The sequence below is a fragment of the Mus musculus genome, chromosome 6, assembly GCF_000001635.26.
Source record: "Mus musculus strain C57BL/6J chromosome 6, GRCm38.p6 C57BL/6J".
Taxonomy (NCBI): Eukaryota; Metazoa; Chordata; class Mammalia; order Rodentia; family Muridae; genus Mus; species Mus musculus.
Window position 1 is genome coordinate 131,339,798 of NC_000072.6, and position 12,947 is coordinate 131,352,744.

Below are 12,947 nucleotides of genomic sequence, written 5' to 3' on the forward strand. Positions count from 1 at the left end.
GCTTTTTAAATTGTGTATCCTAAAATTGGACATTTCAAATTTTAAAAAGTTGTTTTCAGTAGATTCACAGTTACAAAACTGTCATCACCATATGACTTTAAAATATGTCACTGGGCTGAGGAGATGGCTCAGTGGTTAGAAGCACTTGCTCTTTCAGGTTTGATTCCTGGTGACTCACAATTGTTTATAACTCCAATTCCAGGGGACCTGACCTCTTCCTCTGGCTTCCCTGAGCACCAGGCACATACGGTGTACACATACTTACATCCAGGCAAAACACCATACACACGAAAATAAATATTTTTTAAAAGGAAATGTTTGTATAACCTTCTGAAATGAAACACCTAATCAGTAGCAATGATTGGCCAGTACACCCACCCCCTAACCCAGGGCACTGGGTAGCCATTTTCTTTCTATGTCTGCTATCCCATCCTGGGCATTTCATATTAACTGATTAATTTATTATGTGGCCTTCTGTGGCTGCATTCCTTCACTTAGTGTAACGTTTTCCAGACGTGAGTCATTGCTTCATTTATTTTTTGAGGCTGAATCACTGGATTGTGTGAATACTTGTATGCATTTACTTTAAATACCATTTACCATGGTAATTTCCAGTTTTCCCTTCTATATGTTACAATGAACAGTGACATACAAAATATTTTAAGTCTTTTCAAATGTTTTGTTGAAGTAAGATTTACTTAACATAAACTTAATCATTTTTCCTTTATTTCTTCCTCTTGTTTTTTGGGGTTTTTTTTTTTTTTTTGGTTTTTTTTGTTTGTTTGTTTTGTTTTGTTTTGTTTTTTGAGAAATCCACCTGTTTTGCCTCAAGCTTTTTTGTTTTTTTGCATTTTGTTTTTTGATTTTTTAAGCTGGATTTACATGTATGTGTCCATCTGTACATTTGTTGTGGACAATTTAAAGGAGTAAATTCTCTGCTTTCACTCTATGAGTTCCCAGGATCTAACTCAGGTCATCAGGTTTGCATGTCAAGAACCTCCCATCTCACCAGGTCATGGTCATTTTAAAGTACATAATTCAGTGGCATTTAGTGTGTTTATTTGAGTGCCTAGCAATTCTATCTCGTGTCAAAACATTGCTATTACTCAAAAGAGAGCTCCATGTTCCTCATATCCTTCAGGACAAAGAAAAGGTATCATTTTTAAAGAATTTCAACAATCAAACAAAACATTCATGAAAGCTTCAGGTGGCTGTGTTATATAAATACTATGTAATTCACGGGGGATAACTACTAATTGTATTATATTACCTTAGAAACCCACGGTGTTTGTTTTTTGTTAACTGCTGTCTATGGTATGTGACATAAAGGAGACAACAAGCTGGTGCTTTTTGCACTGCACACAGAACAGATATTGTGCTGGTATTAATTTTCGAAATGATTAAAGCTGTCTAGGGTACTATGCTTGCTTCTTCTCTCTCAACTCCCTCAAGCATTTTCCAACTTAGAACAGAGACATGCACAGAATAGCCTTTTTTTCTACTAAAGTTGAAGAAATAAACCTACATATGTTTTAAAAACTCATCAGTTCAGTGTGTGTTTATCAAGCACTACAGCATGCATACTGACATATGTGTAGAACTTCCCTTATGTCATCATGCCCCAAATGCAAAATTAAAATCCTAGGAGCTCAAGTGTCACTTCTTAAAAGAAGAACTATAAATGGGCAATAAATACCTGTCAATGAAATGCATGTAAAACACTGTGAGTTTCTGTCTCACCCTGAAGGGGGCTGTTCTGACGCTAAAGTCCTGTTTCCCCGTTGGTTCTTGATTTGTTAGTAAAGAAAACTGGAGGCCAATTGCTGGGCAGAAAGTATCAGCAGGACTTCTGGGTCTCAGGAAGAAAAGGCGGAAAGGAGGAAAGGAGGTTTTCCATCCATGCTTTAGAAGAAGGAGAATGCAGCAACCATGTGAGGTCTCAGGGGAAGCTGGGACCTGTGGGTATCACTACAGGTAGGTGGTCATGGATGTTTGGCATGGGCTAGGTGGGACTAGCCACTGAAGTTTAGGGCAGGTGGAGAGACAAAGATAATAAATTGGTAAGGGAACGCTTTTCCAGGTGGGAGATATTTTTCCAATTTTTTATTAGGTATTTACTTCATTTACATTTCAAATGTTATCCCAAAAGTCCCCTATATCCTCCCCACCCCACCCCCGCTACCCTACCTACCCACTCCTACTTCTTGGCCCTGGTGTTTCCCCTGTACTGGGGCATATAAAGTTTGCAATCAGGTGGGAGATATTAATGCCCAACAATTGTACCAAGAAGGCAAGTTATAAAGGAACAAAGTGTGTGTGTGTGTGTGTGTGTGTGTGTGTGTGTGTGTGTGTGTTTTATCCAAGAATTTAAGGGAAGCTGGGTGGGAGCTGGTAGCACATTTCACCTCCTAGAGCTAAAGGCAGGTAGAGCAAATGGGAAACCTCATAGACAGACTGGTAATGTGGCCAATCCAGGATCAAAGGTGGTAGAATAAAACTACATGAATCACCCTAGTCAGAATCAAGAGAACAAATGTTAATGAGGCTATGGGGCCAGAAGAACTTATGCAACTGCTATGGAAATCAATGTGGCAACGTCTAAAAAAACAGAAAATTCAGAATTGCCACAATGCCATATAGACCTCTTGGGACTAAGGACTCATGTAGATCCACATTTATAGCTAGACTATTCACTGTAGCCAGAGAATGAACCAGCCTAGATGCTCATCAATATATGAATGAATAAAGAAAATGTGATATGTACATAAGGCAATTAAAAAATATATTGTCATGAAAATGTGTAGAACTAGACATCATATGTTAAAAGAAGTGAGCCACGCTGAGAAAAATAAGTACTACTATTTTCTCTTACATGTTGAAACTGAGTTAAAAGTTGAGAGAGGGGGTTCATGGATCTAAAAGAAGGAAGGGAAAAGAAGGAGGGAATAGGGTAATGGAGTACCTATAATAGGAAAGCAGAAGGGTGATTTCTCAGGACAGAAGGAATGAGCTAGAAGGGTTGGCAACGTGAATTAAAAGAAAGACGTGATGGAGGGAGCATTGTCCAGTTTATCAATTGACACAACATAAAGTCACTTCAGAAAAGACAACCTCAACTCAAAAAGTGTCCTTACAAGATTGACCTGGGAGCAGGCCTGTGGTACATCTTCTTGATTAATGACTGATATGGGAAAAGCCAGTTCTATGTGGATACTGCCACCCCCCAGGCTAACAGTCCTGGGTTCTATAAAAAGGCAGGTCATGTAAGCCATGAGAAGCAAGTCAGTAAGCATAGCTCCTCTATGGCTTCTTCTTCAGTTTCTGCCTCCAGGTTCCTACCTTGAATTCCTTCCCTGATTTCCTTCAATGGTGGACTATGCAGTGTGAGTATAAGCCGAAATAAACCTTTCTTCTCCAAGTTGTTGTTGGCCATGCTGTTTATCACAGCAGTAGATATGGGCAAGTGAGATGGCTCAACCTGTAAAGATTCTTGCTGCCATGCCTGAGAAAATGAGTTCAATCCCCAGGATCTGCATTCAGGAAGGAGAGAATTGACAGCAGCAAGATGTCCTCTTACCTCTGCCCTACACATTCGTGCTCTACCACTCATGCCCACACGAATATGCAAAATAAATAAGTAAGTAAAATCTAAAAAAAAAAAGAAAAAAGAAAAAGAAAACCTAAGAGGGAGATGAATGAGAATGAAGTATAATGATACTTTGATATGTATGAAAATGCCATAATGAAAACCGTTGCTTTGCACGTAATCCTAAAAATTAAGAAGTCAATTCATATGTAATTGGCTGAGGCAACAGAAATTCTGTCTCTTGGAGAACCTATATATAAACAAGCTGACCATCAGAGCCTCCTAGAGACTGTCCAGAATGCTAAATCAAGCACTGTGGTGTGAAATGGGGCCACTGGTCACTCTACTGCTGCTGGGCAGATAGAAACAACAGTGCCATATATAGTTCTGTTGACGTTTTAACCAAGCTCACTTTTGCTGACAGCCCTGGGATGATCTCACTTCCTTGCATGGCCACGAGGACATCCAAAGAATCCACGTTCCTAACTTCCATCTACATGTTGACTTTTATTAATCCATTCTCCAGCAGAACTCACTGCTTCCTTGCCACCGAGAATATGTTTCACAAGATTTCTATTACACTGTTCATCCATTCTATTAGGATTTCAGGTCTGGTTTTTTTGTTTTGTTTTGTTTCTTGTTTTTGTTTTTTCATTTTTTGAAAGTGCTAAAAATCAAGCCTCAGTGGGCTGGAGAGTTGGCTCAGAGGTTAAGAGCACTGACTGCTCTTCCAAAGGTCATTTCAATTCCCAGCAACCCCATGGTGGCTCACAACCATCTGTAATGAGATCTGGTGCCCTCTTTTATCATGTTGTTGTACATGCAGGAAGAATGCTGTATACATAATAAAAAATCAAGCGTTAGGCTTTATCCATGTCAGGCAAGTTCTCCCAGTACTGAGCTACATCTCCATTCATGCCCACAGAGCTGTAGCCCCCATATCATTGCTAAACGATTCACTCATGCATGACGATATACAAAGTGCATTATCGTCAACTCTATCAAAGCCATCAAAAAATTTCCCTTTTGTAAGGGACTTATGTCACACTCTCTGAATACCTGTAGCTCACAGCCAATCACCAGTTATGGCCTTGCAGACACCATCTGTCGTTCATTGCCCCCACAGTTGTAGAGAATCTATGCTCCTGCTTTCGCTTTCAAGTGAGGTTATCTCCATTCCTGACTCATGACTAATCCGGGAGATGGAAAATCACTTGCTTTCATTTTGGTCCAAGAAAAAGGAACGATTAGTTTGTTGATGAAGGATGGAGTGGACACAGATAACTGCAAATACAATTTGGCTTATCCACGTTCCTCTCACACAATTTTACTTTGTTGAAGTACATTTCAAGTTTTCCTTCATTCTTACAGTAGAAAACCAGGTCAGAACACCTCACTGCTGTTGTACTAACAGCATAATACATACAAAAACTATACTATAAGTGTTAAGTTTAAAAATGTCTTGCTTGGGGCTGGAGACATGGCTCACTGGCTGCTCTTCTAAAGGATCAAGATTCAATTCCCAAAACACATAATGCAGCTCGCATGACTCCATTCAGGATCTGACATCCTCATACAGACATACATGTATGTAAAACACCAACACATATGTGTGCATCCTGAGTTTGGATTATGGGTGAGAAAAAGGATGAAACTGAGGTCACATGGGGTCAAGACGAGCATCCTGGGCTTCAAGGAATAATGCAAGCACAGCAGGTCAAAAAAGCATCAGAAAGCCATTGTGTTAGCACACTGTACATGTACTGAGAACCTCTATGTTCATGTCATAATAGTCATATTCTAACTAAAGAAGCAAAAATACCTGAGACAGAGATCTACTATTCATTTCTTTTAAAATGTGTGTGTGTGTGTGTGTGTGTTGCATATGTACATGAGCTTGTGCCAAAGTGTGTGTGTGCGGGCCAGTGGGTTATTTCTCTTAGGGATTCATATAGACAGGCTTCTGAGATAAGTGTTTGTGCCTCCTAAGCCATTGCACTGCTTTCTGACATCCCTACCTACCCACTTTGTTTGTTGTTTGTTTGTTTGTTTGTTTTTGAGACTCATCATGTAGCATGTGCTGTCCTGGAGCTTGCTATGTAGACCAGGCTGGTCTTGAACTCATAGAGATCCACCAGTCTCAGCCTCCCAGGTGATGGGATTAAAGGTGTTCACCACTTGGGCCTGGCTCATTCATTCACTAATCCCCACATTAACAGAGGGCAAAATGCAGCACATGTATCACAAAGGCCACAAGCTCTGAAACAAGGGTCCTCTGAAGAAATTATTTAAGCAGAGAAAAGAGCATAGTGGGAGAAACAGTAAGAGAGGGTGATGTGAAAGCGTCACCAGGGAATCCAGTATTCTGTACCATTAATGAGCATAAATTACAACTAATGAAAGAACGTGCCAGAAATACTCACATCTACCCAGCAGTTCACTAGTACTGAAGCTAAGGCTGGCATTGGGTGTTTCGAATCCCTACCTAATGCTTGTCCCACTACAAGTTCTTACCACTCAAAAGCTAGATGATGTTCAGTCTTTCTGTGTAAAAATGAGTTTTACGTGGATGAGAATGAAACAGGAGATCCCAGGTCTTGGAATTCACTGTGTCCATATGCTGCAGGGGACCTTCCCAGCATGGAGAGGAGAGCCAGAGGGGAATCTCGGAATCTCAAGCTGACTGACTAGCAATCAGGTGTGTCTTTATTTATACAAGTTCCACAGAACAAAGATTGATTAGTGATTATCCAGGTGGTACAGAATATATGTTTGATTTTTCATTACATGTCCAGTCACAGTTAGAAAATACAAATGGAACAAATTCTTCTTATTGTTATTATCACCATAACTCAAATTTAAAGAATTTAAAGAATGTCTCCTCCAAAGCAAACACATTTAATATATTACACCTGCTTTTAGGATGGCACTGTTTGATGCTTGAAAGCACTGCAGACAAATGGAAAATCTGAACTGGTCTTTTTCAAATAGCAAATACTCATACCTAACTTCTTTTACTATATGTTTCATCATCTATGCTATAAAGTAGGCAGTGTTTACTTTAGTCAACCTATTTTATTTACTGAGTTGTATTCCTTTAAGAGTGTACCCTGTATACTCCCTACCTTTAAACTACGTTTTTAGAGACCTCTAAGCCTATAATACAATGAGACTTGAATCTGTAACCTAGTCTCCTGACCAGTCAGAGTTTGTCAATTATCTACTTGCCGGGCATCAAGTACACTATTTGAGTTTGCTCAGGGGCAGATACCCAAAGCAGATTCCTGGAGTAAAGGCCTCATCTAGCTATGTGCTTATCTGTGCTTAATGATCCTCAGGGCATAAAGAAGACTTCCAAATATCGGCCACATTAAGTTAATTTTAGGATTTTTCCAAAAAGGACTCAGGTATGATTTTTCTCAGAAAAAGTCAAAATGATTCACAATGCAGAAAATCCCTAATTATGCACTATGCAGAGACCAAAACCCAAGAGTTGGAGATAGAAGTACAGCGATTGCCACAATCAGCTCAGCTTTGCTGGAACTGTGGCAGCTTCATGATGCTCACCATTTCCAGTGGATATGGCTGTACCAATGTACTATCATGGTATCTTCTGCTACCAAGCCTCAGGATGGGCAGGCTTCTAAACCCCATCCCTGCACACAGATGGGATTTACCACTTACCCGTATCCTTACTGCTAAGACTATAAGAATACTCTAGCACTCTGTTCTTTTCTTCTACCAGAACCCCGGCTGTCTCATACCAAGCTGTCAGCTTCAAGGAACCTTGAAGGAATCAGATATTGTGGCCAGGAGGGAAATTCAAGGAGCAAGAAGCCAGATAGGCCCACCCAGATTCCAACCACACTGACTGAACTTGTGGAATGTAACCATAAATCAGATGGAAGACCAAATGTCCAAGTCAAATTTTTGGCATCCCTTTAACCTTTCCCTGCCTCCAATCACAAAGTACATCACTTCTGCTTCTCATACTGACAAATCCTGCTGCTGTGCCCACCAACTGATTAGAAGCAGCACTAAATTTGGGGCCAAAGAGTCATTGAGCATTTAGGTAAAAGTCAGCAGGAGCCAGCCCAGCAAACATGACCTCAAAGAGGCTGATCCTAAGTGTGTGTGTGTGTGTGTGTGTGTGTCTGTGTGTGTCTGTGTGTGTAGGTGTGTATGTGTCTGCATGCCTCTGTGTGTGTGTGTCTCTGTGTGTGTGTGTGTGTGTGTGTGTGTAGGTATGTATGTGTCTGTATGCCTCTGTGTGTGTGTGTGTGTGTGTGTGTGTCTGTGTGTGTCTGTGTGTGTAGGTGTGTATGTGTCTGCATGCCTCTGTGTGTGTGTGTCTGTGTGTGTGTGTGTGTGTGTGTAGGTATGTATGTGTCTGTATGCCTCTGTGTGTGTGTGTGTGTGTGTGTGTGTGTGTGTGTGTGTGTAGGTATGTATGTGTCTGTATGCCTCTGTGTGTGTGTGTGTGTGTGTGTGTGTGTGTGTGTGTGTGTGTAGGTGTGTATGTGTCTGCATGCCTCTGTGTGTGTGTGTCTGTGTGTGTGTGTGTGTAGGTATGTATGTGTCTGTATGCCTCTGTGTGTGTGTGTGTGTGTGTGTGTGTGTGTGTGTGTGTGTGTAGGTATGTATGTGTCTGCATGCCTCTGTGTGTGTGTGTCTCTGTGTGTGTGTGTGTGTGTGTGTGTGTGTGTGTGTGTGTGTGTAGGTATGTATGTGTCTGCATGCCTCTGTGTGTGTGTGTGTGTGTGTGTGTGTGTGTGTGTGTAGGTATGTATGTGTCTGTATGCCTCTGTGTGTGTGTGTGTGTGTGTGTGTGTGTGTGTGTGTGTGTGTAGGTATGTATGTGTCTGTATGCCTCTGTGTGTGTGTGTCTCTGTGTGTGTGTGTGTGTGTGTGTGTGTCTGTGTGTGTGTGTGTGTGTGTGTGTGTGTGTGTGTGTGTGTGTCTGTGTTGCTTGCACTTGAGTAGATTAGTCCAGTGCATCTACATGCCACTGTGATCAGCCAGTGACCTCCTCTATCACAGTTACCAAGGAGATACAGTTCTACTGGTATCTTTGTGGCTGTTTCCAGAAAAGTTAAACTGAGCATAAAGGACCCACCCTAAACGTGCAAGACACAGTCTTACGGATTTCATCCCAGCTTGAAAAAATAGGAGAAACTCATGTCAAATGTCATGCTGCAGCCTGTATCCCATCATCAAGGAATCCAAGGACTGCATCAGCTACGTCATAAGTTCAAAGCCAGCCTGAGGTACATGAGACAGGTAGGAGGGAGTACATTCCCTCCCATCTGAAAATCGTCCCCCTTCTGCCATCAGAACCACAAGGTCCCACTGCCATGCTTTGGTCTCACCTTGAGAGATGGCACTCTCAAATCGTGAACCTAACTAGTCCTTCTGCCCCTAATTTGCTTCTTGTGAAGTCTTTAGTCCTAGCATGCAACTCAGTTGGTGCAATGGGAAGGGTAGCCTTCTACCCTTCATTAAGAATGAGAGGAGGCTGCCTGCCTTGAATATCAGCACACCCAGGAAAGAAGGTACATTATCTAAAAGTAAGTGACCCAGAATACATGATAGATACATGAACCTATCTTCTCATTATTATTCTAGGTGGAGAACTCAAAGAAATTCTTAGAAGCCTGAGAATAAAAGAGTCCAGTCTTTAAACATGGACGTATCCTTAGGCATTTCTATATCTAAACCCATCTTTTCTTTCTAAGAAGAAAAAGTATAACAAAACAATCAGAAACAGAGAGCTCTATGCTTTTTTCATTTGGTCACAGAGTGATAGCACTTAAAACAAACTCAGACAGAGGCATGGTGGCTCACATTTGAATTCCAGCTTTGGAGAGTGTACTGGCTAGTTTTGTGTCAACTTGACACAGCTGGGGTTATCACAGAGAAAGGAGCTTCAGTTGAGGAAATGCCTCCATGAGATCCAACTCTAAGGCATTTTCTCAATTAGTGATCAAGGGGGAAAGGCCCCTTGTGGGTGGGACCATCTCTGGGCTGGTAGTCTTGATTCTATAAGAGAGCAGGCTAAGCAAGCCAGGGGAGGCAAGCCAGTAAAGAACATCCCTCCATGGCCTCTGCATCGGCTCCTGCTTTCTGACCTGCTTGAGTTCCAGTCCTGACTTCCTTGGTGATGAACAGCAGTATGGAAGTGTAAGCCGAATAAACCCTTTCCTCCCCAACTTGTTTCTTGGTCATGATGTTTGTGCAGGAATAGAAACCCTGACTAAGACAGAGAGGTAGAGAAAGGAGGATAGGAGGTCCAAGCTCATCTTTGGCTACATAGTAATTTCAGAACTGCCAGAGATATGTGACACCCTGTCTCAAAACAAATAACAACAAAAATCCAATAACACCTAGGAAAAATATCCCCACAGTAATAATACCAACACTGATAATAATAAACAAAAATAAAATAAACTCAGGACCTGGACTCGAGACAGAACTCACAATAGTTTCAGCACCTGGCAGCTTTACCTTCAGTGAATTCATTTCTTCTCTCATTTTCCCCATTTGGAAACTGTGTCCAAGACATGAGCTAACGAATAGAGAGCATTCAGCACCCACGCCACTGACCCACACTGAATTCAAATTTCCTACTATTATCTGTTCACTCCCACCCACATCCATTTCCTACAGGGCATCACAGTCGGACTCTCTGCGCCCTGCATCAGCACAGACAGATGTAGATACAGGGAGCATGTGGGAACCAAGACCAGCTAAACTTGCACTGCTGAGGACAGATCTGAAGTGACAAGAGTACAAGTGCAAAAGAAATGTTCATGAACACAAAGATGTAGGTGCTGGATTATCCTTTTTATGGCTGTATCTCTGGAACCAAGGCTTACTGAATAGGTCAATTTGTCTATAAATGTATCCCTGGGTCTGCAAGTCATTCTTATAAGAAAATCGCTACAGAAACTGATTGAGCATATCAAACTGCAATGACAACCATGGGAAAAAATGTGGTTTTCATTTATCTTGGATAGATAGATAGATAGATAGATAGATAGATAGATAGATAGATAGATAGAGATAGAGATTATATATATATATATATTATATATATATATTATATATATATTATATGTAGAGAGAGAGAATATGTGTGTGTGCCCATGTATGTAGGTGCATATATGCATATACCACAGCTCATTGTGTACAGCTCAGAGGATATCATTTGGGCCTTGGTTCTCTCCTTCCACCTGGGTTTTGGGCTTCATCCTGGCTTGTCAGGCTATATAACAAATATCTTACCTACTGATCTATTTCTCTATCCCAAAGAGTTTCTTTAAACAGTATTAGACAGAAAATATCATGGCACCCAGTTGCTGCCCAGTGAACACATATTTTTTTTTCATTCCATCTTTGGGCAAGCTGATGTTTTCTCTATAAAAATGATTTAAACTTCCCTGCTAAACATAGCAATCAAAACACTGATCTCTGAGTAAAAAGTGGATACTAACAGTTACTTTGGAAGTTGAGACATGAAAATAGTAGGTTCAAGACCTGACTGGGCCAGGGAGTCAGTTCAGCGCCAGGTTGGACAACCAAAAACCCTGTTCAAATGTAGAAAGTAAAAAAGGACTGAAATAGGGCTGGAGAGATGGCTCAGTGGTTAGAAACATGTATTGCTTTTGGAGAGGACTCCAGTTCAGTTCCAGCACCCGACTCCAGTGGCCCCCAGCTGCCTGCAACTCCATCTCTGGATGATTAATGCCTCATGGCTGCACTCACATGAACATACCTACATTATGGTGTATGTGTCTATGTATGCAAGTAATATAGACACACACGTAATGTAAAAATTAATTAAAGACAGCCGGGCGTGGTGGCGCATGCCTTTAATCCCAGCACTCGGGAGGCAGAGGCAGGCAGATTTCTGAGTTCGAACCCAGCCTGGTCTACCAAGTGAGCTCCAGGACAGCCAGGGCTATACAGAGAAACCCTCTCTCGAAAAACCAAAAAAAAAAAAAAATAATTAAAGAAAAGCTGTTGGAGAGAGAGACAGAGACAGAGAGAGAGAGAAAGAGAGAGAGAGAGAGAGAGAGAGAGAGAGTGCTAAGGGTAAGAGGGTAAGTGACAGGGCCGTGAGTTCATTCTCCAGTAATGAGAAAAACAAGACAGAGGGGTGGGGAGTTGGGGAGATGATAATCAATGCAGTACAAGACTAAGAAAAATTACTCCCTCTTCCCACAATGCCCATGCCCTAGATCTCTGGAACCTATTAATATCTTGATTTTATTAGTATTAAAATAGCAAATGGGAATTAACATTGCAGATGGGATTAATCAAATAAAGAAAAACAGAGTGAACCTGGTGTGTCACAAGTATCCTTAAATGGTCAAGAAGGAGGCAAAGCATCAGTGGGAAGGACTGAAGCATCAAACAAACCCAGACAGTGTGGGGTGTGAATGTGAACAAAGAGGCATGAACTCGGGAATGTGCCAGAAGCTCTAGAAACAAGCAAGACAGAGAACTGACTTTCCTTTAGAGTCTCCAGGACAAGAGATCATCCTACTCATGTTTGAATGTGTGTTTTATGCCATCATTTTTGCTTTTGTATGGTGTGTTATTTTGTATTGTGTGGTTGTTTTGTATGTGTGTGTGTGTCCATTGGTTACAGTAGCCGCAGCACAGGTGAGATCTCACAGCTTAACAAAACAGAAGCGTAGACTCACAGACCGTGCAACTTCAGAGCATGTCACGTTGTTGTTGAGACCACAGGGAGAGGTGCGGAAGGTGGAAGGATGATTCTGTAGGAGACAGCTGAGCAGCCCGCAAGAGGTCCTGACTTTCTCTAACACACTTTTAATAGAATGTAGCTGAGCACATATATAAAAGACTAACCTGTTGTCATGGGTTGAATTGTGATTCCCCCACCTCCATTCATATTAGATATAGTAGCACCTCCTATCCCCAAATTTGACATTATTTAAAGACAGAATCTTTCAAAAGATGAGATAAGTAGGATTGGTGTTAGCCTAATATGACTGATCTACTTACAAAATAAATGAAAGGGAAAGGCAGACAAACATAAGTGGGGAGGGACGTTATAATATAAAGACAGCCATCTACCAACCCCAGAAAAAGGCCCAGAATAAATCCTTCCCATGGAGCGCAAGAGCAACAGTCCTAAAGACATATGTACTTAGTTTTATATGTACTTAGTTTCTATAACTTGAAACTAGAGTTGGTTGTGCAAACCCTGATTTTTTTTCTGGGGGTGGGGGGCTTGGTTATAATTTGCAATGGCACAAATACTTCGTGTTGTCTCAGTAAAAGGATCAGTCTCATGGCTGTGAGTGGAGATACTGATGGCGGCAAGATGATA

At 41.3% G+C, this 12,947-nt stretch overlaps 1 protein-coding gene across 2 annotated transcripts in view; it reads right to left on the bottom strand.

The window, feature by feature from the left end:
• Positions 1-12,947, bottom strand: part of Styk1 (serine/threonine/tyrosine kinase 1) — a 54,704-nt gene that overhangs the window by 40,665 nt on the left and 1,092 nt on the right. The gene's annotated exons all lie outside the window — the stretch shown is intronic.